The following is a 23501-nucleotide window of genomic DNA, read 5'->3' as shown; positions in this document are numbered from 1 at the left end:
GGATGGCATTAGTAAAGCTGGCACTTGAAGGGGGCACCCGGATTTGAACCAGGGACCTCTCGATCTGCAGTCGAATGCTCTTCCACTGAGCTATACCCCCTTGGCTTATGATTGGGCTCACTGGTTCTTAAAAAGTAATGTTCTGAGGAAACCAATTTCTCAAAAGTAAGGATGCTTGTTGAAATCCCTACCAATAAAGATTGCCAGTGAGAGAGTGGATGACTCTGCATGAGAAATAGGCTCAAGGGTAACAAGTTGAAGAAGAGCTTTCTTGGAAAGGTAACCATATCGTTGAATAGCATGAGTAAAGCTGGCACTTGAAGGGGGCACCCAGATTTGAAGCTATGCCCCCTTGGCTTATGATTGGGCTCACTGGTTCTTAAAAAGTAATGTTCTGAGGAAACCAATTTCTCAAAAGTAAGGATGCTTGTTGAAATCCCTACCAATGAAGATTGCCAGTGAGAGAGTGGATGACAAGTTCTGCATGAGAAAAATGCTCAAGGGTAACAAGTTGAAGGAGAGCTTTCTTGGAAAGGTAACCATATCGTTGGATGGCATTAGTAAAGCTGGCACTTGAAGGGGGCACCCGGATTTGAACCAGGGACCTCTCGATCTGCAGTCGAATGCTCTTCCACTGAGCTATACCCCCTTAGCTTATGATTGGGCTCACTGGTTCTTAAAAAGTAATGTTCTGAGGAAACCAATTTCTCAAAAGTAAGGATGCTTGTTGAAATCCCTACCAATAAAGATTGCCAGTGAGAGAGTGGATGACTCTGCATGAGAAATAGGCTCAAGGGTAACAAGTTGAAGAAGAGCTTTCTTGGAAAGGTAACCATATCGTTGAATAGCATGAGTAAAGCTGGCACTTGAAGGGGGCACCCAGATTTGAAGCTATGCCCCCTTGGCTTATGATTGGGCTCACTGGTTCTTAAAAAGTAATGTTCTGAGGAAACCAATTTCTCAAAAGTAAGGATGCTTGTTGAAATCCCTACCAATGAAGATTGCCAGTGAGAGAGTGGATGACAAGTTCTGCATGAGAAAAATGCTCAAGGGTAACAAGTTGAAGGAGAGCTTTCTTGGAAAGGTAACCATATCGTTGGATGGCATTAGTAAAGCTGGCACTTGAAGGGGGCACCCGGATTTGAACCAGGGACCTCTCGATCTGCAGTCGAATGCTCTTCCACTGAGCTATACCCCCTTGGCTTATGATTGGGCTCACTGGTTCTTAAAAAGTAATGTTCTGAGGAAACCAATTTCTCAAAATTAAGGATGCTTGTTGAAATCCCTACCAATAAAGATTGCCAGTGAGAGAGTGGATGACTCTGCATGAGAAATAGGCTCAAGGGTAACAAGTTGAAGAAGAGCTTTCTTGGAAAGGTAACCATATCGTTGAATAGCATGAGTAAAGCTGGCACTTGAAGGGGGCACCCAGATTTGAAGCTATGCCCCCTTGGCTTATGATTGGGCTCACTGGTTCTTAAAAAGTAATGTTCTGAGGAAACCAATTTCTCAAAAGTAAGGATGCTTGTTGAAATCCCTACCAATGAAGATTGCCAGTGAGAGAGTGGATGACAAGTTCTGCATGAGAAAAATGCTCAAGGGTAACAAGTTGAAGGAGAGCTTTCTTGGAAAGGTAACCATATCGTTGGATGGCATTAGTAAAGCTGGCACTTGAAGGGGGCACCCGGATTTGAACCAGGGACCTCTCGATCTGCAGTCGAATGCTCTTCCACTGAGCTATACCCCCTTGGCTTATGATTGGGCTCACTGGTTCTTAAAAAGTAATGTTCTGAGGAAACCAATTTCTCAAAAGTAAGGATGCTTGTTGAAATCCCTACCAATAAAGATTGCCAGTGAGAGAGTGGATGACTCTGCATGAGAAATAGGCTCAAGGGTAACAAGTTGAAGAAGAGCTTTCTTGGAAAGGTAACCATATCGTTGAATAGCATGAGTAAAGCTGGCACTTGAAGGGGGCACCCAGATTTGAAGCTATGCCCCCTTGGCTTATGATTGGGCTCACTGGTTCTTAAAAAGTAATGTTCTGAGGAAACCAATTTCTCAAAAGTAAGGATGCTTGTTGAAATCCCTACCAATGAAGATTGCCAGTGAGAGAGTGGATGACAAGTTCTGCATGAGAAAAATGCTCAAGGGTAACAAGTTGAAGGAGAGCTTTCTTGGAAAGGTAACCATATCGTTGGATGGCATTAGTAAAGCTGGCACTTGAAGGGGGCACCCAGATTTGAAGCTATGCCCCCTTGGCTTATGATTGGGCTCACTGGTTCTTAAAAAGTAATGTTCTGAGGAAACCAATTTCTCAAAAGTAAGGATGCTTGTTGAAATCCCTACCAATGAAGATTGCCAGTGAGAGAGTGGATGACAAGTTCTGCATGAGAAAAATGCTCAAGGGTAACAAGTTGAAGGAGAGCTTTCTTGGAAAGGTAACCATATCGTTGGATGGCATTAGTAAAGCTGGCACTTGAAGGGGGCACCCGGATTTGAACCAGGGACCTCTCGATCTGCAGTCGAATGCTCTTCCACTGAGCTATACCCCCTTGGCTTATGATTGGGCTCACTGGTTCTTAAAAAGTAATGTTCTGAGGAAACCAATTTCTCAAAAGTAAGGATGCTTGTTGAAATCCCTACCAATAAAGATTGCCAGTGAGAGAGTGGATGACTCTGCATGAGAAATAGGCTCAAGGGTAACAAGTTGAAGAAGAGCTTTCTTGGAAAGGTAACCATATCGTTGAATAGCATGAGTAAAGCTGGCACTTGAAGGGGGCACCCAGATTTGAAGCTATGCCCCCTTGGCTTATGATTGGGCTCACTGGTTCTTAAAAAGTAATGTTCTGAGGAAACCAATTTCTCAAAAGTAAGGATGCTTGTTGAAATCCCTACCAATGAAGATTGCCAGTGAGAGAGTGGATGACAAGTTCTGCATGAGAAAAATGCTCAAGGGTAACAAGTTGAAGGAGAGCTTTCTTGGAAAGGTAACCATATCGTTGGATGGCATTAGTAAAGCTGGCACTTGAAGGGGGCACCCGGATTTGAACCAGGGACCTCTCGATCTGCAGTCGAATGCTCTTCCACTGAGCTATACCCCCTTGGCTTATGATTGGGCTCACTGGTTCTTAAAAAGTAATGTTCTGAGGAAACCAATTTCTCAAAAGTAAGGATGCTTGTTGAAATCCCTACCAATAAAGATTGCCAGTGAGAGAGTGGATGACTCTGCATGAGAAATAGGCTCAAGGGTAACAAGTTGAAGAAGAGCTTTCTTGGAAAGGTAACCATATCGTTGAATAGCATGAGTAAAGCTGGCACTTGAAGGGGGCACCCAGATTTGAAGCTATGCCCCCTTGGCTTATGATTGGGCTCACTGGTTCTTAAAAAGTAATGTTCTGAGGAAACCAATTTCTCAAAAGTAAGGATGCTTGTTGAAATCCCTACCAATGAAGATTGCCAGTGAGAGAGTGGATGACAAGTTCTGCATGAGAAAAATGCTCAAGGGTAACAAGTTGAAGGAGAGCTTTCTTGGAAAGGTAACCATATCGTTGGATGGCATTAGTAAAGCTGGCACTTGAAGGGGGCACCCGGATTTGAACCAGGGACCTCTCGATCTGCAGTCGAATGCTCTTCCACTGAGCTATACCCCCTTGGCTTATGATTGGGCTCACTGGTTCTTAAAAAGTAATGTTCTGAGGAAACCAATTTCTCAAAATTAAGGATGCTTGTTGAAATCCCTACCAATAAAGATTGCCAGTGAGAGAGTGGATGACTCTGCATGAGAAATAGGCTCAAGGGTAACAAGTTGAAGAAGAGCTTTCTTGGAAAGGTAACCATATCGTTGAATAGCATGAGTAAAGCTGGCACTTGAAGGGGGCACCCAGATTTGAAGCTATGCCCCCTTGGCTTATGATTGGGCTCACTGGTTCTTAAAAAGTAATGTTCTGAGGAAACCAATTTCTCAAAAGTAAGGATGCTTGTTGAAATCCCTACCAATGAAGATTGCCAGTGAGAGAGTGGATGACAAGTTCTGCATGAGAAAAATGCTCAAGGGTAACAAGTTGAAGGAGAGCTTTCTTGGAAAGGTAACCATATCGTTGGATGGCATTAGTAAAGCTGGCACTTGAAGGGGGCACCCGGATTTGAACCAGGGACCTCTCGATCTGCAGTCGAATGCTCTTCCACTGAGCTATACCCCCTTGGCTTATGATTGGGCTCACTGGTTCTTAAAAAGTAATGTTCTGAGGAAACCAATTTCTCAAAAGTAAGGATGCTTGTTGAAATCCCTACCAATAAAGATTGCCAGTGAGAGAGTGGATGACTCTGCATGAGAAATAGGCTCAAGGGTAACAAGTTGAAGAAGAGCTTTCTTGGAAAGGTAACCATATCGTTGAATAGCATGAGTAAAGCTGGCACTTGAAGGGGGCACCCAGATTTGAAGCTATGCCCCCTTGGCTTATGATTGGGCTCACTGGTTCTTAAAAAGTAATGTTCTGAGGAAACCAATTTCTCAAAAGTAAGGATGCTTGTTGAAATCCCTACCAATGAAGATTGCCAGTGAGAGAGTGGATGACAAGTTCTGCATGAGAAAAATGCTCAAGGGTAACAAGTTGAAGGAGAGCTTTCTTGGAAAGGTAACCATATCGTTGGATGGCATTAGTAAAGCTGGCACTTGAAGGGGGCACCCAGATTTGAAGCTATGCCCCCTTGGCTTATGATTGGGCTCACTGGTTCTTAAAAAGTAATGTTCTGAGGAAACCAATTTCTCAAAAGTAAGGATGCTTGTTGAAATCCCTACCAATGAAGATTGCCAGTGAGAGAGTGGATGACAAGTTCTGCATGAGAAAAATGCTCAAGGGTAACAAGTTGAAGGAGAGCTTTCTTGGAAAGGTAACCATATCGTTGGATGGCATTAGTAAAGCTGGCACTTGAAGGGGGCACCCGGATTTGAACCAGGGACCTCTCGATCTGCAGTCGAATGCTCTTCCACTGAGCTATACCCCCTTGGCTTATGATTGGGCTCACTGGTTCTTAAAAAGTAATGTTCTGAGGAAACCAATTTCTCAAAAGTAAGGATGCTTGTTGAAATCCCTACCAATAAAGATTGCCAGTGAGAGAGTGGATGACTCTGCATGAGAAATAGGCTCAAGGGTAACAAGTTGAAGAAGAGCTTTCTTGGAAAGGTAACCATATCGTTGAATAGCATGAGTAAAGCTGGCACTTGAAGGGGGCACCCAGATTTGAAGCTATGCCCCCTTGGCTTATGATTGGGCTCACTGGTTCTTAAAAAGTAATGTTCTGAGGAAACCAATTTCTCAAAAGTAAGGATGCTTGTTGAAATCCCTACCAATGAAGATTGCCAGTGAGAGAGTGGATGACAAGTTCTGCATGAGAAAAATGCTCAAGGGTAACAAGTTGAAGGAGAGCTTTCTTGGAAAGGTAACCATATCGTTGGATGGCATTAGTAAAGCTGGCACTTGAAGGGGGCACCCGGATTTGAACCAGGGACCTCTCGATCTGCAGTCGAATGCTCTTCCACTGAGCTATACCCCCTTGGCTTATGATTGGGCTCACTGGTTCTTAAAAAGTAATGTTCTGAGGAAACCAATTTCTCAAAAGTAAGGATGCTTGTTGAAATCCCTACCAATAAAGATTGCCAGTGAGAGAGTGGATGACTCTGCATGAGAAATAGGCTCAAGGGTAACAAGTTGAAGAAGAGCTTTCTTGGAAAGGTAACCATATCGTTGAATAGCATGAGTAAAGCTGGCACTTGAAGGGGGCACCCAGATTTGAAGCTATGCCCCCTTGGCTTATGATTGGGCTCACTGGTTCTTAAAAAGTAATGTTCTGAGGAAACCAATTTCTCAAAAGTAAGGATGCTTGTTGAAATCCCTACCAATGAAGATTGCCAGTGAGAGAGTGGATGACAAGTTCTGCATGAGAAAAATGCTCAAGGGTAACAAGTTGAAGGAGAGCTTTCTTGGAAAGGTAACCATATCGTTGGATGGCATTAGTAAAGCTGGCACTTGAAGGGGGCACCCGGATTTGAACCAGGGACCTCTCGATCTGCAGTCGAATGCTCTTCCACTGAGCTATACCCCCTTGGCTTATGATTGGGCTCACTGGTTCTTAAAAAGTAATGTTCTGAGGAAACCAATTTCTCAAAATTAAGGATGCTTGTTGAAATCCCTACCAATAAAGATTGCCAGTGAGAGAGTGGATGACTCTGCATGAGAAATAGGTTCAAGGGTAACAAGTTGAAGAAGAGCTTTCTTGGAAAGGTAACCATATCGTTGAATAGCATGAGTAAAGCTGGCACTTGAAGGGGGCACCCAGATTTGAAGCTATGCCCCCTTGGCTTATGATTGGGCTCACTGGTTCTTAAAAAGTAATGTTCTGAGGAAACCAATTTCTCAAAAGTAAGGATGCTTGTTGAAATCCCTACCAATGAAGATTGCCAGTGAGAGAGTGGATGACAAGTTCTGCATGAGAAAAATGCTCAAGGGTAACAAGTTGAAGGAGAGCTTTCTTGGAAAGGTAACCATATCGTTGGATGGCATTAGTAAAGCTGGCACTTGAAGGGGGCACCCGGATTTGAACCAGGGACCTCTCGATCTGCAGTCGAATGCTCTTCCACTGAGCTATACCCCCTTGGCTTATGATTGGGCTCACTGGTTCTTAAAAAGTAATGTTCTGAGGAAACCAATTTCTCAAAAGTAAGGATGCTTGTTGAAATCCCTACCAATAAAGATTGCCAGTGAGAGAGTGGATGACTCTGCATGAGAAATAGGCTCAAGGGTAACAAGTTGAAGAAGAGCTTTCTTGGAAAGGTAACCATATCGTTGAATAGCATGAGTAAAGCTGGCACTTGAAGGGGGCACCCAGATTTGAAGCTATGCCCCCTTGGCTTATGATTGGGCTCACTGGTTCTTAAAAAGTAATGTTCTGAGGAAACCAATTTCTCAAAAGTAAGGATGCTTGTTGAAATCCCTACCAATGAAGATTGCCAGTGAGAGAGTGGATGACAAGTTCTGCATGAGAAAAATGCTCAAGGGTAACAAGTTGAAGGAGAGCTTTCTTGGAAAGGTAACCATATCGTTGGATGGCATTAGTAAAGCTGGCACTTGAAGGGGGCACCCGGATTTGAACCAGGGACCTCTCGATCTGCAGTCGAATGCTCTTCCACTGAGCTATACCCCCTTGGCTTATGATTGGGCTCACTGGTTCTTAAAAAGTAATGTTCTGAGGAAACCAATTTCTCAAAATTAAGGATGCTTGTTGAAATCCCTACCAATAAAGATTGCCAGTGAGAGAGTGGATGACTCTGCATGAGAAATAGGCTCAAGGGTAACAAGTTGAAGAAGAGCTTTCTTGGAAAGGTAACCATATCGTTGAATAGCATGAGTAAAGCTGGCACTTGAAGGGGGCACCCAGATTTGAAGCTATGCCCCCTTGGCTTATGATTGGGCTCACTGGTTCTTAAAAAGTAATGTTCTGAGGAAACCAATTTCTCAAAAGTAAGGATGCTTGTTGAAATCCCTACCAATGAAGATTGCCAGTGAGAGAGTGGATGACAAGTTCTGCATGAGAAAAATGCTCAAGGGTAACAAGTTGAAGGAGAGCTTTCTTGGAAAGGTAACCATATCGTTGGATGGCATTAGTAAAGCTGGCACTTGAAGGGGGCACCCGGATTTGAACCAGAGACCTCTCGATCTGCAGTCGAATGCTCTTCCACTGAGCTATACCCCCTTGGCTTATGATTGGGCTCACTGGTTCTTAAAAAGTAATGTTCTGAGGAAACCAATTTCTCAAAAGTAAGGATGCTTGTTGAAATCCCTACCAATAAAGATTGCCAGTGAGAGAGTGGATGACTCTGCATGAGAAATAGGCTCAAGGGTAACAAGTTGAAGAAGAGCTTTCTTGGAAAGGTAACCATATCGTTGAATAGCATGAGTAAAGCTGGCACTTGAAGGGGGCACCCAGATTTGAAGCTATGCCCCCTTGGCTTATGATTGGGCTCACTGGTTCTTAAAAAGTAATGTTCTGAGGAAACCAATTTCTCAAAAGTAAGGATGCTTGTTGAAATCCCTACCAATGAAGATTGCCAGTGAGAGAGTGGATGACAAGTTCTGCATGAGAAAAATGCTCAAGGGTAACAAGTTGAAGGAGAGCTTTCTTGGAAAGGTAACCATATCGTTGGATGGCATTAGTAAAGCTGGCACTTGAAGGGGGCACCCGGATTTGAACCAGGGACCTCTCGATCTGCAGTCGAATGCTCTTCCACTGAGCTATACCCCCTTGGCTTATGATTGGGCTCACTGGTTCTTAAAAAGTAATGTTCTGAGGAAACCAATTTCTCAAAAGTAAGGATGCTTGTTGAAATCCCTACCAATAAAGATTGCCAGTGAGAGAGTGGATGACTCTGCATGAGAAATAGGCTCAAGGGTAACAAGTTGAAGAAGAGCTTTCTTGGAAAGGTAACCATATCGTTGAATAGCATGAGTAAAGCTGGCACTTGAAGGGGGCACCCAGATTTGAAGCTATGCCCCCTTGGCTTATGATTGGGCTCACTGGTTCTTAAAAAGTAATGTTCTGAGGAAACCAATTTCTCAAAAGTAAGGATGCTTGTTGAAATCCCTACCAATGAAGATTGCCAGTGAGAGAGTGGATGACAAGTTCTGCATGAGAAAAATGCTCAAGGGTAACAAGTTGAAGGAGAGCTTTCTTGGAAAGGTAACCATATCGTTGGATGGCATTAGTAAAGCTGGCACTTGAAGGGGGCACCCGGATTTGAACCAGGGACCTCTCGATCTGCAGTCGAATGCTCTTCCACTGAGCTATACCCCCTTGGCTTATGATTGGGCTCACTGGTTCTTAAAAAGTAATGTTCTGAGGAAACCAATTTCTCAAAATTAAGGATGCTTGTTGAAATCCCTACCAATAAAGATTGCCAGTGAGAGAGTGGATGACTCTGCATGAGAAATAGGCTCAAGGGTAACAAGTTGAAGAAGAGCTTTCTTGGAAAGGTAACCATATCGTTGAATAGCATGAGTAAAGCTGGCACTTGAAGGGGGCACCCAGATTTGAAGCTATGCCCCCTTGGCTTATGATTGGGCTCACTGGTTCTTAAAAAGTAATGTTCTGAGGAAACCAATTTCTCAAAAGTAAGGATGCTTGTTGAAATCCCTACCAATGAAGATTGCCAGTGAGAGAGTGGATGACAAGTTCTGCATGAGAAAAATGCTCAAGGGTAACAAGTTGAAGGAGAGCTTTCTTGGAAAGGTAACCATATCGTTGGATGGCATTAGTAAAGCTGGCACTTGAAGGGGGCACCCGGATTTGAACCAGGGACCTCTCGATCTGCAGTCGAATGCTCTTCCACTGAGCTATACCCCCTTGGCTTATGATTGGGCTCACTGGTTCTTAAAAAGTAATGTTCTGAGGAAACCAATTTCTCAAAAGTAAGGATGCTTGTTGAAATCCCTACCAATAAAGATTGCCAGTGAGAGAGTGGATGACTCTGCATGAGAAATAGGCTCAAGGGTAACAAGTTGAAGAAGAGCTTTCTTGGAAAGGTAACCATATCGTTGAATAGCATGAGTAAAGCTGGCACTTGAAGGGGGCACCCAGATTTGAAGCTATGCCCCCTTGGCTTATGATTGGGCTCACTGGTTCTTAAAAAGTAATGTTCTGAGGAAACCAATTTCTCAAAAGTAAGGATGCTTGTTGAAATCCCTACCAATGAAGATTGCCAGTGAGAGAGTGGATGACAAGTTCTGCATGAGAAAAATGCTCAAGGGTAACAAGTTGAAGGAGAGCTTTCTTGGAAAGGTAACCATATCGTTGGATGGCATTAGTAAAGCTGGCACTTGAAGGGGGCACCCGGATTTGAACCAGGGACCTCTCGATCTGCAGTCGAATGCTCTTCCACTGAGCTATACCCCCTTGGCTTATGATTGGGCTCACTGGTTCTTAAAAAGTAATGTTCTGAGGAAACCAATTTCTCAAAATTAAGGATGCTTGTTGAAATCCCTACCAATAAAGATTGCCAGTGAGAGAGTGGATGACTCTGCATGAGAAATAGGCTCAAGGGTAACAAGTTGAAGAAGAGCTTTCTTGGAAAGGTAACCATATCGTTGAATAGCATGAGTAAAGCTGGCACTTGAAGGGGGCACCCAGATTTGAAGCTATGCCCCCTTGGCTTATGATTGGGCTCACTGGTTCTTAAAAAGTAATGTTCTGAGGAAACCAATTTCTCAAAAGTAAGGATGCTTGTTGAAATCCCTACCAATGAAGATTGCCAGTGAGAGAGTGGATGACAAGTTCTGCATGAGAAAAATGCTCAAGGGTAACAAGTTGAAGGAGAGCTTTCTTGGAAAGGTAACCATATCGTTGGATGGCATTAGTAAAGCTGGCACTTGAAGGGGGCACCCGGATTTGAACCAGGGACCTCTCGATCTGCAGTCGAATGCTCTTCCACTGAGCTATACCCCCTTGGCTTATGATTGGGCTCACTGGTTCTTAAAAAGTAATGTTCTGAGGAAACCAATTTCTCAAAAGTAAGGATGCTTGTTGAAATCCCTACCAATAAAGATTGCCAGTGAGAGAGTGGATGACTCTGCATGAGAAATAGGCTCAAGGGTAACAAGTTGAAGAAGAGCTTTCTTGGAAAGGTAACCATATCGTTGAATAGCATGAGTAAAGCTGGCACTTGAAGGGGGCACCCAGATTTGAAGCTATGCCCCCTTGGCTTATGATTGGGCTCACTGGTTCTTAAAAAGTAATGTTCTGAGGAAACCAATTTCTCAAAAGTAAGGATGCTTGTTGAAATCCCTACCAATAAAGATTGCCAGTGAGAGAGTGGATGACTCTGCATGAGAAATAGGCTCAAGGGTAACAAGTTGAAGAAGAGCTTTCTTGGAAAGGTAACCATATCGTTGAATAGCATGAGTAAAGCTGGCACTTGAAGGGGGCACCCAGATTTGAAGCTATGCCCCCTTGGCTTATGATTGGGCTCACTGGTTCTTAAAAAGTAATGTTCTGAGGAAACCAATTTCTCAAAAGTAAGGATGCTTGTTGAAATCCCTACCAATGAAGATTGCCAGTGAGAGAGTGGATGACAAGTTCTGCATGAGAAAAATGCTCAAGGGTAACAAGTTGAAGGAGAGCTTTCTTGGAAAGGTAACCATATCGTTGGATGGCATTAGTAAAGCTGGCACTTGAAGGGGGCACCCGGATTTGAACCAGGGACCTCTCGATCTGCAGTCGAATGCTCTTCCACTGAGCTATACCCCCTTGGCTTATGATTGGGCTCACTGGTTCTTAAAAAGTAATGTTCTGAGGAAACCAATTTCTCAAAATTAAGGATGCTTGTTGAAATCCCTACCAATAAAGATTGCCAGTGAGAGAGTGGATGACTCTGCATGAGAAATAGGCTCAAGGGTAACAAGTTGAAGAAGAGCTTTCTTGGAAAGGTAACCATATCGTTGAATAGCATGAGTAAAGCTGGCACTTGAAGGGGGCACCCAGATTTGAAGCTATGCCCCCTTGGCTTATGATTGGGCTCACTGGTTCTTAAAAAGTAATGTTCTGAGGAAACCAATTTCTCAAAAGTAAGGATGCTTGTTGAAATCCCTACCAATGAAGATTGCCAGTGAGAGAGTGGATGACAAGTTCTGCATGAGAAAAATGCTCAAGGGTAACAAGTTGAAGGAGAGCTTTCTTGGAAAGGTAACCATATCGTTGGATGGCATTAGTAAAGCTGGCACTTGAAGGGGGCACCCGGATTTGAACCAGGGACCTCTCGATCTGCAGTCGAATGCTCTTCCACTGAGCTATACCCCCTTGGCTTATGATTGGGCTCACTGGTTCTTAAAAAGTAATGTTCTGAGGAAACCAATTTCTCAAAAGTAAGGATGCTTGTTGAAATCCCTACCAATAAAGATTGCCAGTGAGAGAGTGGATGACTCTGCATGAGAAATAGGCTCAAGGGTAACAAGTTGAAGAAGAGCTTTCTTGGAAAGGTAACCATATCGTTGAATAGCATGAGTAAAGCTGGCACTTGAAGGGGGCACCCAGATTTGAAGCTATGCCCCCTTGGCTTATGATTGGGCTCACTGGTTCTTAAAAAGTAATGTTCTGAGGAAACCAATTTCTCAAAAGTAAGGATGCTTGTTGAAATCCCTACCAATGAAGATTGCCAGTGAGAGAGTGGATGACAAGTTCTGCATGAGAAAAATGCTCAAGGGTAACAAGTTGAAGGAGAGCTTTCTTGGAAAGGTAACCATATCGTTGGATGGCATTAGTAAAGCTGGCACTTGAAGGGGGCACCCGGATTTGAACCAGGGACCTCTCGATCTGCAGTCGAATGCTCTTCCACTGAGCTATACCCCCTTGGCTTATGATTGGGCTCACTGGTTCTTAAAAAGTAATGTTCTGAGGAAACCAATTTCTCAAAAGTAAGGATGCTTGTTGAAATCCCTACCAATAAAGATTGCCAGTGAGAGAGTGGATGACTCTGCATGAGAAATAGGCTCAAGGGTAACAAGTTGAAGGAGAGCTTTCTTGGAAAGGTAACCATATCGTTGGATGGCATTAGTAAAGCTGGCACTTGAAGGGGGCACCCAGATTTGAAGCTATGCCCCCTTGGCTTATGATTGGGCTCACTGGTTCTTAAAAAGTAATGTTCTGAGGAAACCAATTTCTCAAAAGTAAGGATGCTTGTTGAAATCCCTACCAATAAAGATTGCCAGTGAGAGAGTGGATGACTCTGCATGAGAAATAGGCTCAAGGGTAACAAGTTGAAGAAGAGCTTTCTTGGAAAGGTAACCATATCGTTGAATAGCATGAGTAAAGCTGGCACTTGAAGGGGGCACCCAGATTTGAAGCTATGCCCCCTTGGCTTATGATTGGGCTCACTGGTTCTTAAAAAGTAATGTTCTGAGGAAACCAATTTCTCAAAAGTAAGGATGCTTGTTGAAATCCCTACCAATGAAGATTGCCAGTGAGAGAGTGGATGACAAGTTCTGCATGAGAAAAATGCTCAAGGGTAACAAGTTGAAGGAGAGCTTTCTTGGAAAGGTAACCATATCGTTGGATGGCATTAGTAAAGCTGGCACTTGAAGGGGGCACCCGGATTTGAACCAGGGACCTCTCGATCTGCAGTCGAATGCTCTTCCACTGAGCTATACCCCCTTGGCTTATGATTGGGCTCACTGGTTCTTAAAAAGTAATGTTCTGAGGAAACCAATTTCTCAAAATTAAGGATGCTTGTTGAAATCCCTACCAATAAAGATTGCCAGTGAGAGAGTGGATGACTCTGCATGAGAAATAGGCTCAAGGGTAACAAGTTGAAGAAGAGCTTTCTTGGAAAGGTAACCATATCGTTGAATAGCATGAGTAAAGCTGGCACTTGAAGGGGGCACCCAGATTTGAAGCTATGCCCCCTTGGCTTATGATTGGGCTCACTGGTTCTTAAAAAGTAATGTTCTGAGGAAACCAATTTCTCAAAAGTAAGGATGCTTGTTGAAATCCCTACCAATGAAGATTGCCAGTGAGAGAGTGGATGACAAGTTCTGCATGAGAAAAATGCTCAAGGGTAACAAGTTGAAGGAGAGCTTTCTTGGAAAGGTAACCATATCGTTGGATGGCATTAGTAAAGCTGGCACTTGAAGGGGGCACCCGGATTTGAACCAGGGACCTCTCGATCTGCAGTCGAATGCTCTTCCACTGAGCTATACCCCCTTGGCTTATGATTGGGCTCACTGGTTCTTAAAAAGTAATGTTCTGAGGAAACCAATTTCTCAAAATTAAGGATGCTTGTTGAAATCCCTACCAATAAAGATTGCCAGTGAGAGAGTGGATGACTCTGCATGAGAAATAGGCTCAAGGGTAACAAGTTGAAGAAGAGCTTTCTTGGAAAGGTAACCATATCGTTGAATAGCATGAGTAAAGCTGGCACTTGAAGGGGGCACCCAGATTTGAAGCTATGCCCCCTTGGCTTATGATTGGGCTCACTGGTTCTTAAAAAGTAATGTTCTGAGGAAACCAATTTCTCAAAAGTAAGGATGCTTGTTGAAATCCCTACCAATAAAGATTGCCAGTGAGAGAGTGGATGACTCTGCATGAGAAATAGGCTCAAGGGTAACAAGTTGAAGAAGAGCTTTCTTGGAAAGGTAACCATATCGTTGAATAGCATGAGTAAAGCTGGCACTTGAAGGGGGCACCCAGATTTGAAGCTATGCCCCCTTGGCTTATGATTGGGCTCACTGGTTCTTAAAAAGTAATGTTCTGAGGAAACCAATTTCTCAAAAGTAAGGATGCTTGTTGAAATCCCTACCAATGAAGATTGCCAGTGAGAGAGTGGATGACAAGTTCTGCATGAGAAAAATGCTCAAGGGTAACAAGTTGAAGGAGAGCTTTCTTGGAAAGGTAACCATATCGTTGGATGGCATTAGTAAAGCTGGCACTTGAAGGGGGCACCCGGATTTGAACCAGGGACCTCTCGATCTGCAGTCGAATGCTCTTCCACTGAGCTATACCCCCTTGGCTTATGATTGGGCTCACTGGTTCTTAAAAAGTAATGTTCTGAGGAAACCAATTTCTCAAAATTAAGGATGCTTGTTGAAATCCCTACCAATAAAGATTGCCAGTGAGAGAGTGGATGACTCTGCATGAGAAATAGGCTCAAGGGTAACAAGTTGAAGAAGAGCTTTCTTGGAAAGGTAACCATATCGTTGAATAGCATGAGTAAAGCTGGCACTTGAAGGGGGCACCCAGATTTGAAGCTATGCCCCCTTGGCTTATGATTGGGCTCACTGGTTCTTAAAAAGTAATGTTCTGAGGAAACCAATTTCTCAAAAGTAAGGATGCTTGTTGAAATCCCTACCAATGAAGATTGCCAGTGAGAGAGTGGATGACAAGTTCTGCATGAGAAAAATGCTCAAGGGTAACAAGTTGAAGGAGAGCTTTCTTGGAAAGGTAACCATATCGTTGGATGGCATTAGTAAAGCTGGCACTTGAAGGGGGCACCCGGATTTGAACCAGGGACCTCTCGATCTGCAGTCGAATGCTCTTCCACTGAGCTATACCCCCTTGGCTTATGATTGGGCTCACTGGTTCTTAAAAAGTAATGTTCTGAGGAAACCAATTTCTCAAAATTAAGGATGCTTGTTGAAATCCCTACCAATAAAGATTGCCAGTGAGAGAGTGGATGACTCTGCATGAGAAATAGGCTCAAGGGTAACAAGTTGAAGAAGAGCTTTCTTGGAAAGGTAACCATATCGTTGAATAGCATGAGTAAAGCTGGCACTTGAAGGGGGCACCCAGATTTGAAGCTATGCCCCCTTGGCTTATGATTGGGCTCACTGGTTCTTAAAAAGTAATGTTCTGAGGAAACCAATTTCTCAAAAGTAAGGATGCTTGTTGAAATCCCTACCAATGAAGATTGCCAGTGAGAGAGTGGATGACAAGTTCTGCATGAGAAAAATGCTCAAGGGTAACAAGTTGAAGGAGAGCTTTCTTGGAAAGGTAACCATATCGTTGGATGGCATTAGTAAAGCTGGCACTTGAAGGGGGCACCCGGATTTGAACCAGGGACCTCTCGATCTGCAGTCGAATGCTCTTCCACTGAGCTATACCCCCTTGGCTTATGATTGGGCTCACTGGTTCTTAAAAAGTAATGTTCTGAGGAAACCAATTTCTCAAAAGTAAGGATGCTTGTTGAAATCCCTACCAATAAAGATTGCCAGTGAGAGAGTGGATGACTCTGCATGAGAAATAGGCTCAAGGGTAACAAGTTGAAGAAGAGCTTTCTTGGAAAGGTAACCATATCGTTGAATAGCATGAGTAAAGCTGGCACTTGAAGGGGGCACCCAGATTTGAAGCTATGCCCCCTTGGCTTATGATTGGGCTCACTGGTTCTTAAAAAGTAATGTTCTGAGGAAACCAATTTCTCAAAAGTAAGGATGCTTGTTGAAATCCCTACCAATGAAGATTGCCAGTGAGAGAGTGGATGACAAGTTCTGCATGAGAAAAATGCTCAAGGGTAACAAGTTGAAGGAGAGCTTTCTTGGAAAGGTAACCATATCGTTGGATGGCATTAGTAAAGCTGGCACTTGAAGGGGGCACCCAGATTTGAAGCTATGCCCCCTTGGCTTATGATTGGGCTCACTGGTTCTTAAAAAGTAATGTTCTGAGGAAACCAATTTCTCAAAAGTAAGGATGCTTGTTGAAATCCCTACCAATGAAGATTGCCAGTGAGAGAGTGGATGACAAGTTCTGCATGAGAAAAATGCTCAAGGGTAACAAGTTGAAGGAGAGCTTTCTTGGAAAGGTAACCATATCGTTGGATGGCATTAGTAAAGCTGGCACTTGAAGGGGGCACCCGGATTTGAACCAGGGACCTCTCGATCTGCAGTCGAATGCTCTTCCACTGAGCTATACCCCCTTGGCTTATGATTGGGCTCACTGGTTCTTAAAAAGTAATGTTCTGAGGAAACCAATTTCTCAAAATTAAGGATGCTTGTTGAAATCCCTACCAATAAAGATTGCCAGTGAGAGAGTGGATGACTCTGCATGAGAAATAGGCTCAAGGGTAACAAGTTGAAGAAGAGCTTTCTTGGAAAGGTAACCATATCGTTGAATAGCATGAGTAAAGCTGGCACTTGAAGGGGGCACCCAGATTTGAAGCTATGCCCCCTTGGCTTATGATTGGGCTCACTGGTTCTTAAAAAGTAATGTTCTGAGGAAACCAATTTCTCAAAAGTAAGGATGCTTGTTGAAATCCCTACCAATAAAGATTGCCAGTGAGAGAGTGGATGACTCTGCATGAGAAATAGGCTCAAGGGTAACAAGTTGAAGAAGAGCTTTCTTGGAAAGGTAACCATATCGTTGAATAGCATGAGTAAAGCTGGCACTTGAAGGGGGCACCCAGATTTGAAGCTATGCCCCCTTGGCTTATGATTGGGCTCACTGGTTCTTAAAAAGTAATGTTCTGAGGAAACCAATTTCTCAAAAGTAAGGATGCTTGTTGAAATCCCTACCAATGAAGATTGCCAGTGAGAGAGTGGATGACAAGTTCTGCATGAGAAAAATGCTCAAGGGTAACAAGTTGAAGGAGAGCTTTCTTGGAAAGGTAACCATATCGTTGGATGGCATTAGTAAAGCTGGCACTTGAAGGGGGCACCCGGATTTGAACCAGGGACCTCTCGATCTGCAGTCGAATGCTCTTCCACTGAGCTATACCCCCTTGGCTTATGATTGGGCTCACTGGTTCTTAAAAAGTAATGTTCTGAGGAAACCAATTTCTCAAAATTAAGGATGCTTGTTGAAATCCCTACCAATAAAGATTGCCAGTGAGAGAGTGGATGACTCTGCATGAGAAATAGGCTCAAGGGTAACAAGTTGAAGAAGAGCTTTCTTGGAAAGGTAACCATATCGTTGAATAGCATGAGTAAAGCTGGCACTTGAAGGGGGCACCCAGATTTGAAGCTATGCCCCCTTGGCTTATGATTGGGCTCACTGGTTCTTAAAAAGTAATGTTCTGAGGAAACCAATTTCTCAAAAGTAAGGATGCTTGTTGAAATCCCTACCAATGAAGATTGCCAGTGAGAGAGTGGATGACAAGTTCTGCATGAGAAAAATGCTCAAGGGTAACAAGTTGAAGGAGAGCTTTCTTGGAAAGGTAACCATATCGTTGGATGGCATTAGTAAAGCTGGCACTTGAAGGGGGCACCCGGATTTGAACCAGGGACCTCTCGATCTGCAGTCGAATGCTCTTCCACTGAGCTATACCCCCTTGGCTTATGATTGGGCTCACTGGTTCTTAAAAAGTAATGTTCTGAGGAAACCAATTTCTCAAAAGTAAGGATGCTTGTTGAAATCCCTACCAATAAAGATTGCCAGTGAGAGAGTGGATGACTCTGCATGAGAAATAGGCTCAAGGGTAACAAGTTGAAGAAGAGCTTTCTTGGAAAGGTAACCATATCGTTGAATAGCATGAGTAAAGCTGGCACTTGAAGGGGGCACCCAGATTTGAAGCTATGCCCCCTTGGCTTATGATTGGGCTCACTGGTTCTTAAAAAGTAATGTTCTGAGGAAACCAATTTCTCAAAAGTAAGGATGCTTGTTGAAATCCCTACCAATGAAGATTGCCAGTGAGAGAGTGGATGACAAGTTCTGCATGAGAAAAATGCTCAAGGGTAACAAGTTGAAGGAGAGCTTTCTTGGAAAGGTAACCATATCGTTGGATGGCATTAGTAAAGCTGGCACTTGAAGGGGGCACCCGGATTTGAACCAGGGACCTCTCGATCTGCAGTCGAATGCTCTTCCACTGAGCTATACCCCCTTGGCTTATGATTGGGCTCACTGGTTCTTAAAAAGTAATGTTCTGAGGAAACCAATTTCTCAAAAGTAAGGATGCTTGTTGAAATCCCTACCAATAAAGATTGCCAGTGAGAGAGTGGATGACTCTGCATGAGAAATAGGCTCAAGGGTAACAAGTTGAAGAAGAGCTTTCTTGGAAAGGTAACCATATCGTTGAATAGCATGAGTAAAGCTGGCACTTGAAGGGGGCACCCAGATTTGAAGCTATGCCCCCTTGGCTTATGATTGGGCTCACTGGTTCTTAAAAAGTAATGTTCTGAGGAAACCAATTTCTCAAAAGTAAGGATGCTTGTTGAAATCCCTACCAATAAAGATTGCCAGTGAGAGAGTGGATGACTCTGCATGAGAAATAGGCTCAAGGGTAACAAGTTGAAGAAGAGCTTTCTTGGAAAGGTAACCATATCGTTGAATAGCATGAGTAAAGCTGGCACTTGAAGGGGGCACCCAGATTTGAAGCTATGCCCCCTTGGCTTATGATTGGGCTCACTGGTTCTTAAAAAGTAATGTTCTGAGGAAACCAATTTCTCAAAAGTAAGGATGCTTGTTGAAATCCCTACCAATGAAGATTGCCAGTGAGAGAGTGGATGACAAGTTCTGCATGAGAAAAATGCTCAAGGGTAACAAGTTGAAGGAGAGCTTTCTTGGAAAGGTAACCATATCGTTGGATGGCATTAGTAAAGCTGGCACTTGAAGGGGGCACCCGGATTTGAACCAGGGACCTCTCGATCTGCAGTCGAATGCTCTTCCACTGAGCTATACCCCCTTGGCTTATGATTGGGCTCACTGGTTCTTAAAAAGTAATGTTCTGAGGAAACCAATTTCTCAAAATTAAGGATGCTTGTTGAAATCCCTACCAATAAAGATTGCCAGTGAGAGAGTGGATGACTCTGCATGAGAAATAGGCTCAAGGGTAACAAGTTGAAGAAGAGCTTTCTTGGAAAGGTAACCATATCGTTGAATAGCATGAGTAAAGCTGGCACTTGAAGGGGGCACCCAGATTTGAAGCTATGCCCCCTTGGCTTATGATTGGGCTCACTGGTTCTTAAAAAGTAATGTTCTGAGGAAACCAATTTCTCAAAAGTAAGGATGCTTGTTGAAATCCCTACCAATGAAGATTGCCAGTGAGAGAGTGGATGACAAGTTCTGCATGAGAAAAATGCTCAAGGGTAACAAGTTGAAGGAGAGCTTTCTTGGAAAGGTAACCATATCGTTGGATGGCATTAGTAAAGCTGGCACTTGAAGGGGGCACCCGGATTTGAACCAGGGACCTCTCGATCTGCAGTCGAATGCTCTTCCACTGAGCTATACCCCCTTGGCTTATGATTGGGCTCACTGGTTCTTAAAAAGTAATGTTCTGAGGAAACCAATTTCTCAAAAGTAAGGATGCTTGTTGAAATCCCTACCAATAAAGATTGCCAGTGAGAGAGTGGATGACTCTGCATGAGAAATAGGCTCAAGGGTAACAAGTTGAAGAAGAGCTTTCTTGGAAAGGTAACCATATCGTTGAATAGCATGAGTAAAGCTGGCACTTGAAGGGGGCACCCAGATTTGAAGCTATGCCCCCTTGGCTTATGATTGGGCTCACTGGTTCTTAAAAAGTAATGTTCTGAGGAAACCAATTTCTCAAAAGTAAGGATGCTTGTTGAAATCCCTACCAATGAAGATTGCCAGTGAGAGAGTGGATGACAAGTTCTGCATGAGAAAAATGCTCAAGGGTAACAAGTTGAAGGAGAGCTTTCTTGGAAAGGTAACCATATCGTTGGATGGCATTAGTAAAGCTGGCACTTGAAGGGGGCACCCGGATTTGAACCAGGGACCTCTCGATCTGCAGTCGAATGCTCTTCCACTGAGCTATACCCCCTTGGCTTATGATTGGGCTCACTGGTTCTTAAAAAGTAATGTTCTGAGGAAACCAATTTCTCAAAAGTAAGGATGCTTGTTGAAATCCCTACCAATAAAGATTGCCAGTGAGAGAGTGGATGACTCTGCATGAGAAATAGGCTCAAGGGTAACAAGTTGAAGGAGAGCTTTCTTGGAAAGGTAACCATATCGTTGGATGGCATTAGTAAAGCTGGCACTTGAAGGGGGCACCCAGATTTGAAGCTATGCCCCCTTGGCTTATGATTGGGCTCACTGGTTCTTAAAAAGTAATGTTCTGAGGAAACCAATTTCTCAAAAGTAAGGATGCTTGTTGAAATCCCTACCAATAAAGATTGCCAGTGAGAGAGTGGATGACTCTGCATGAGAAATAGGCTCAAGGGTAACAAGTTGAAGAAGAGCTTTCTTGGAAAGGTAACCATATCGTTGAATAGCATGAGTAAAGCTGGCACTTGAAGGGGGCACCCAGATTTGAAGCTATGCCCCCTTGGCTTATGATTGGGCTCACTGGTTCTTAAAAAGTAATGTTCTGAGGAAACCAATTTCTCAAAAGTAAGGATGCTTGTTGAAATCCCTACCAATGAAGATTGCCAGTGAGAGAGTGGATGACAAGTTCTGCATGAGAAAAATGCTCAAGGGTAACAAGTTGAAGGAGAGCTTTCTTGGAAAGGTAACCATATCGTTGGATGGCATTAGTAAAGCTGGCACTTGAAGGGGGCACCCGGATTTGAACCAGGGACCTCTCGATCTGCAGTCGAATGCTCTTCCACTGAGCTATACCCCCTTGGCTTATGATTGGGCTCACTGGTTCTTAAAAAGTAATGTTCTGAGGAAACCAATTTCTCAAAATTAAGGATGCTTGTTGAAATCCCTACCAATAAAGATTGCCAGTGAGAGAGTGGATGACTCTGCATGAGAAATAGGCTCAAGGGTAACAAGTTGAAGAAGAGCTTTCTTGGAAAGGTAACCATATCGTTGAATAGCATGAGTAAAGCTGGCACTTGAAGGGGGCACCCAGATTTGAAGCTATGCCCCCTTGGCTTATGATTGGGCTCACTGGTTCTTAAAAAGTAATGTTCTGAGGAAACCAATTTCTCAAAAGTAAGGATGCTTGTTGAAATCCCTACCAATGAAGATTGCCAGTGAGAGAGTGGATGACAAGTTCTGCATGAGAAAAATGCTCAAGGGTAACAAGTTGAAGGAGAGCTTTCTTGGAAAGGTAACCATATCGTTGGATGGCATTAGTAAAGCTGGCACTTGAAGGGGGCACCCGGATTTGAACCAGGGACCTCTCGATCTGCAGTCGAATGCTCTTCCACTGAGCTATACCCCCTTGGCTTATGATTGGGCTCACTGGTTCTTAAAAAGTAATGTTCTGAGGAAACCAATTTCTCAAATTAAGGATGCTTGTTGAAATCCCTACCAATAAAGATTGCCAGTGAGAGAGTGGATGACTCTGCATGAGAAATAGGCTCAAGGGTAACAAGTTGAAGAAGAGCTTTCTTGGAAAGGTAACCATATCGTTGAATAGCATGAGTAAAGCTGGCACTTGAAGGGGGCACCCAGATTTGAAGCTATGCCCCCTTGGCTTATGATTGGGCTCACTGGTTCTTAAAAAGTAATGTTCTGAGGAAACCAATTTCTCAAAAGTAAGGATGCTTGTTGAAATCCCTACCAATGAAGATTGCCAGTGAGAGAGTGGATGACAAGTTCTGCATGAGAAAAATGCTCAAGGGTAACAAGTTGAAGGAGAGCTTTCTTGGAAAGGTAACCATATCGTTGGATGGCATTAGTAAAGCTGGCACTTGAAGGGGGCACCCGGATTTGAACCAGGGACCTCTCGATCTGCAGTCGAATGCTCTTCCACTGAGCTATACCCCCTTGGCTTATGATTGGGCTCACTGGTTCTTAAAAAGTAATGTTCTGAGGAAACCAATTTCTCAAAAGTAAGGATGCTTGTTGAAATCCCTACCAATAAAGATTGCCAGTGAGAGAGTGGATGACTCTGCATGAGAAATAGGCTCAAGGGTAACAAGTTGAAGAAGAGCTTTCTTGGAAAGGTAACCATATCGTTGAATAGCATGAGTAAAGCTGGCACTTGAAGGGGGCACCCAGATTTGAAGCTATGCCCCCTTGGCTTATGATTGGGCTCACTGGTTCTTAAAAAGTAATGTTCTGAGGAAACCAATTTCTCAAAAGTAAGGATGCTTGTTGAAATCCCTACCAATGAAGATTGCCAGTGAGAGAGTGGATGACAAGTTCTGCATGAGAAAAATGCTCAAGGGTAACAAGTTGAAGGAGAGCTTTCTTGGAAAGGTAACCATATCGTTGGATGGCATTAGTAAAGCTGGCACTTGAAGGGGGCACCCGGATTTGAACCAGGGACCTCTCGATCTGCAGTCGAATGCTCTTCCACTGAGCTATACCCCCTTGGCTTATGATTGGGCTCACTGGTTCTTAAAAAGTAATGTTCTGAGGAAACCAATTTCTCAAAAGTAAGGATGCTTGTTGAAATCCCTACCAATAAAGATTGCCAGTGAGAGAGTGGATGACTCTGCATGAGAAATAGGCTCAAGGGTAACAAGTTGAAGGAGAGCTTTCTTGGAAAGGTAACCATATCGTTGGATGGCATTAGTAAAGCTGGCACTTGAAGGGGGCACCCAGATTTGAAGCTATGCCCCCTTGGCTTATGATTGGGCTCACTGGTTCTTAAAAAGTAATGTTCTGAGGAAACCAATTTCTCAAAAGTAAGGATGCTTGTTGAAATCCCTACCAATAAAGATTGCCAGTGAGAGAGTGGATGACTCTGCATGAGAAATAGGCTCAAGGGTAACAAGTTGAAGAAGAGCTTTCTTGGAAAGGTAACCATATCGTTGAATAGCATGAGTAAAGCTGGCACTTGAAGGGGGCACCCAGATTTGAAGCTATGCCCCCTTGGCTTATGATTGGGCTCACTGGTTCTTAAAAAGTAATGTTCTGAGGAAACCAATTTCTCAAAAGTAAGGATGCTTGTTGAAATCCCTACCAATGAAGATTGCCAGTGAGAGAGTGGATGACAAGTTCTGCATGAGAAAAATGCTCAAGGGTAACAAGTTGAAGGAGAGCTTTCTTGGAAAGGTAACCATATCGTTGGATGGCATTAGTAAAGCTGGCACTTGAAGGGGGCACCCGGATTTGAACCAGGGACCTCTCGATCTGCAGTCGAATGCTCTTCCACTGAGCTATACCCCCTTGGCTTA

The 23501-nt window shown here is 43.6% G+C and overlaps 38 non-coding genes across 38 annotated transcripts; all 38 read right to left on the bottom strand.

Moving 5' to 3' along the window:
- Nucleotides 1-28: 28 nt before the first annotated feature.
- On the bottom strand, nt 29-100 carry TRNAC-GCA (transfer RNA cysteine (anticodon GCA)). Its single transcript has one exon. It is a non-coding gene; the product is annotated as a tRNA-Cys (tRNA).
- Nucleotides 101-577: 477 nt separating this feature from the next.
- On the bottom strand, nt 578-649 carry TRNAC-GCA (transfer RNA cysteine (anticodon GCA)). Its single transcript has one exon. It is a non-coding gene; the product is annotated as a tRNA-Cys (tRNA).
- Nucleotides 650-1126: 477 nt separating this feature from the next.
- TRNAC-GCA (transfer RNA cysteine (anticodon GCA)) lies at nt 1127-1198 on the bottom strand. The gene has a single exon. It is a non-coding gene; the product is annotated as a tRNA-Cys (tRNA).
- A 477-nt stretch (nt 1199-1675) lies between these two features.
- On the bottom strand, nt 1676-1747 carry TRNAC-GCA (transfer RNA cysteine (anticodon GCA)). The gene has a single exon. It is a non-coding gene; the product is annotated as a tRNA-Cys (tRNA).
- Nucleotides 1748-2480: 733 nt separating this feature from the next.
- TRNAC-GCA (transfer RNA cysteine (anticodon GCA)) lies at nt 2481-2552 on the bottom strand. Its single transcript has one exon. It is a non-coding gene; the product is annotated as a tRNA-Cys (tRNA).
- Nucleotides 2553-3029: 477 nt separating this feature from the next.
- TRNAC-GCA (transfer RNA cysteine (anticodon GCA)) lies at nt 3030-3101 on the bottom strand. Its single transcript has one exon. It is a non-coding gene; the product is annotated as a tRNA-Cys (tRNA).
- A 477-nt stretch (nt 3102-3578) lies between these two features.
- On the bottom strand, nt 3579-3650 carry TRNAC-GCA (transfer RNA cysteine (anticodon GCA)). The gene has a single exon. It is a non-coding gene; the product is annotated as a tRNA-Cys (tRNA).
- Nucleotides 3651-4127: 477 nt separating this feature from the next.
- TRNAC-GCA (transfer RNA cysteine (anticodon GCA)) lies at nt 4128-4199 on the bottom strand. The gene has a single exon. It is a non-coding gene; the product is annotated as a tRNA-Cys (tRNA).
- A 733-nt stretch (nt 4200-4932) lies between these two features.
- On the bottom strand, nt 4933-5004 carry TRNAC-GCA (transfer RNA cysteine (anticodon GCA)). The gene has a single exon. It is a non-coding gene; the product is annotated as a tRNA-Cys (tRNA).
- A 477-nt stretch (nt 5005-5481) lies between these two features.
- TRNAC-GCA (transfer RNA cysteine (anticodon GCA)) lies at nt 5482-5553 on the bottom strand. The gene has a single exon. It is a non-coding gene; the product is annotated as a tRNA-Cys (tRNA).
- Nucleotides 5554-6030: 477 nt separating this feature from the next.
- Nucleotides 6031-6102, bottom strand: TRNAC-GCA (transfer RNA cysteine (anticodon GCA)). The gene has a single exon. It is a non-coding gene; the product is annotated as a tRNA-Cys (tRNA).
- A 477-nt stretch (nt 6103-6579) lies between these two features.
- Nucleotides 6580-6651, bottom strand: TRNAC-GCA (transfer RNA cysteine (anticodon GCA)). Its single transcript has one exon. It is a non-coding gene; the product is annotated as a tRNA-Cys (tRNA).
- Nucleotides 6652-7128: 477 nt separating this feature from the next.
- TRNAC-GCA (transfer RNA cysteine (anticodon GCA)) lies at nt 7129-7200 on the bottom strand. Its single transcript has one exon. It is a non-coding gene; the product is annotated as a tRNA-Cys (tRNA).
- Nucleotides 7201-8226: 1026 nt separating this feature from the next.
- TRNAC-GCA (transfer RNA cysteine (anticodon GCA)) lies at nt 8227-8298 on the bottom strand. The gene has a single exon. It is a non-coding gene; the product is annotated as a tRNA-Cys (tRNA).
- A 477-nt stretch (nt 8299-8775) lies between these two features.
- TRNAC-GCA (transfer RNA cysteine (anticodon GCA)) lies at nt 8776-8847 on the bottom strand. Its single transcript has one exon. It is a non-coding gene; the product is annotated as a tRNA-Cys (tRNA).
- Nucleotides 8848-9324: 477 nt separating this feature from the next.
- TRNAC-GCA (transfer RNA cysteine (anticodon GCA)) lies at nt 9325-9396 on the bottom strand. The gene has a single exon. It is a non-coding gene; the product is annotated as a tRNA-Cys (tRNA).
- Nucleotides 9397-9873: 477 nt separating this feature from the next.
- Nucleotides 9874-9945, bottom strand: TRNAC-GCA (transfer RNA cysteine (anticodon GCA)). Its single transcript has one exon. It is a non-coding gene; the product is annotated as a tRNA-Cys (tRNA).
- Nucleotides 9946-10422: 477 nt separating this feature from the next.
- Nucleotides 10423-10494, bottom strand: TRNAC-GCA (transfer RNA cysteine (anticodon GCA)). The gene has a single exon. It is a non-coding gene; the product is annotated as a tRNA-Cys (tRNA).
- Nucleotides 10495-11223: 729 nt separating this feature from the next.
- Nucleotides 11224-11295, bottom strand: TRNAC-GCA (transfer RNA cysteine (anticodon GCA)). Its single transcript has one exon. It is a non-coding gene; the product is annotated as a tRNA-Cys (tRNA).
- Nucleotides 11296-11772: 477 nt separating this feature from the next.
- Nucleotides 11773-11844, bottom strand: TRNAC-GCA (transfer RNA cysteine (anticodon GCA)). The gene has a single exon. It is a non-coding gene; the product is annotated as a tRNA-Cys (tRNA).
- A 477-nt stretch (nt 11845-12321) lies between these two features.
- TRNAC-GCA (transfer RNA cysteine (anticodon GCA)) lies at nt 12322-12393 on the bottom strand. The gene has a single exon. It is a non-coding gene; the product is annotated as a tRNA-Cys (tRNA).
- Nucleotides 12394-13122: 729 nt separating this feature from the next.
- Nucleotides 13123-13194, bottom strand: TRNAC-GCA (transfer RNA cysteine (anticodon GCA)). Its single transcript has one exon. It is a non-coding gene; the product is annotated as a tRNA-Cys (tRNA).
- Nucleotides 13195-13671: 477 nt separating this feature from the next.
- TRNAC-GCA (transfer RNA cysteine (anticodon GCA)) lies at nt 13672-13743 on the bottom strand. Its single transcript has one exon. It is a non-coding gene; the product is annotated as a tRNA-Cys (tRNA).
- Nucleotides 13744-14472: 729 nt separating this feature from the next.
- On the bottom strand, nt 14473-14544 carry TRNAC-GCA (transfer RNA cysteine (anticodon GCA)). Its single transcript has one exon. It is a non-coding gene; the product is annotated as a tRNA-Cys (tRNA).
- Nucleotides 14545-15021: 477 nt separating this feature from the next.
- On the bottom strand, nt 15022-15093 carry TRNAC-GCA (transfer RNA cysteine (anticodon GCA)). Its single transcript has one exon. It is a non-coding gene; the product is annotated as a tRNA-Cys (tRNA).
- Nucleotides 15094-15570: 477 nt separating this feature from the next.
- TRNAC-GCA (transfer RNA cysteine (anticodon GCA)) lies at nt 15571-15642 on the bottom strand. Its single transcript has one exon. It is a non-coding gene; the product is annotated as a tRNA-Cys (tRNA).
- Nucleotides 15643-16375: 733 nt separating this feature from the next.
- Nucleotides 16376-16447, bottom strand: TRNAC-GCA (transfer RNA cysteine (anticodon GCA)). Its single transcript has one exon. It is a non-coding gene; the product is annotated as a tRNA-Cys (tRNA).
- A 729-nt stretch (nt 16448-17176) lies between these two features.
- TRNAC-GCA (transfer RNA cysteine (anticodon GCA)) lies at nt 17177-17248 on the bottom strand. The gene has a single exon. It is a non-coding gene; the product is annotated as a tRNA-Cys (tRNA).
- Nucleotides 17249-17725: 477 nt separating this feature from the next.
- TRNAC-GCA (transfer RNA cysteine (anticodon GCA)) lies at nt 17726-17797 on the bottom strand. The gene has a single exon. It is a non-coding gene; the product is annotated as a tRNA-Cys (tRNA).
- A 477-nt stretch (nt 17798-18274) lies between these two features.
- Nucleotides 18275-18346, bottom strand: TRNAC-GCA (transfer RNA cysteine (anticodon GCA)). The gene has a single exon. It is a non-coding gene; the product is annotated as a tRNA-Cys (tRNA).
- Nucleotides 18347-19075: 729 nt separating this feature from the next.
- TRNAC-GCA (transfer RNA cysteine (anticodon GCA)) lies at nt 19076-19147 on the bottom strand. The gene has a single exon. It is a non-coding gene; the product is annotated as a tRNA-Cys (tRNA).
- Nucleotides 19148-19624: 477 nt separating this feature from the next.
- On the bottom strand, nt 19625-19696 carry TRNAC-GCA (transfer RNA cysteine (anticodon GCA)). The gene has a single exon. It is a non-coding gene; the product is annotated as a tRNA-Cys (tRNA).
- Nucleotides 19697-20173: 477 nt separating this feature from the next.
- On the bottom strand, nt 20174-20245 carry TRNAC-GCA (transfer RNA cysteine (anticodon GCA)). Its single transcript has one exon. It is a non-coding gene; the product is annotated as a tRNA-Cys (tRNA).
- A 729-nt stretch (nt 20246-20974) lies between these two features.
- Nucleotides 20975-21046, bottom strand: TRNAC-GCA (transfer RNA cysteine (anticodon GCA)). Its single transcript has one exon. It is a non-coding gene; the product is annotated as a tRNA-Cys (tRNA).
- Nucleotides 21047-21523: 477 nt separating this feature from the next.
- TRNAC-GCA (transfer RNA cysteine (anticodon GCA)) lies at nt 21524-21595 on the bottom strand. Its single transcript has one exon. It is a non-coding gene; the product is annotated as a tRNA-Cys (tRNA).
- Nucleotides 21596-22071: 476 nt separating this feature from the next.
- Nucleotides 22072-22143, bottom strand: TRNAC-GCA (transfer RNA cysteine (anticodon GCA)). The gene has a single exon. It is a non-coding gene; the product is annotated as a tRNA-Cys (tRNA).
- A 477-nt stretch (nt 22144-22620) lies between these two features.
- TRNAC-GCA (transfer RNA cysteine (anticodon GCA)) lies at nt 22621-22692 on the bottom strand. The gene has a single exon. It is a non-coding gene; the product is annotated as a tRNA-Cys (tRNA).
- Nucleotides 22693-23421: 729 nt separating this feature from the next.
- On the bottom strand, nt 23422-23493 carry TRNAC-GCA (transfer RNA cysteine (anticodon GCA)). The gene has a single exon. It is a non-coding gene; the product is annotated as a tRNA-Cys (tRNA).
- Between the last annotated feature and the right edge of the window lie 8 nt (nt 23494-23501).

The sequence above is a fragment of the Eleutherodactylus coqui genome, chromosome 13 (genome assembly GCF_035609145.1).
Source record: "Eleutherodactylus coqui strain aEleCoq1 chromosome 13, aEleCoq1.hap1, whole genome shotgun sequence".
NCBI classification, from domain to species: domain Eukaryota; kingdom Metazoa; phylum Chordata; class Amphibia; order Anura; family Eleutherodactylidae; genus Eleutherodactylus; species Eleutherodactylus coqui.
Note: the sequence above shows the minus strand (reverse complement) of the source record. Positions and strands in the feature narration are given on the sequence as shown.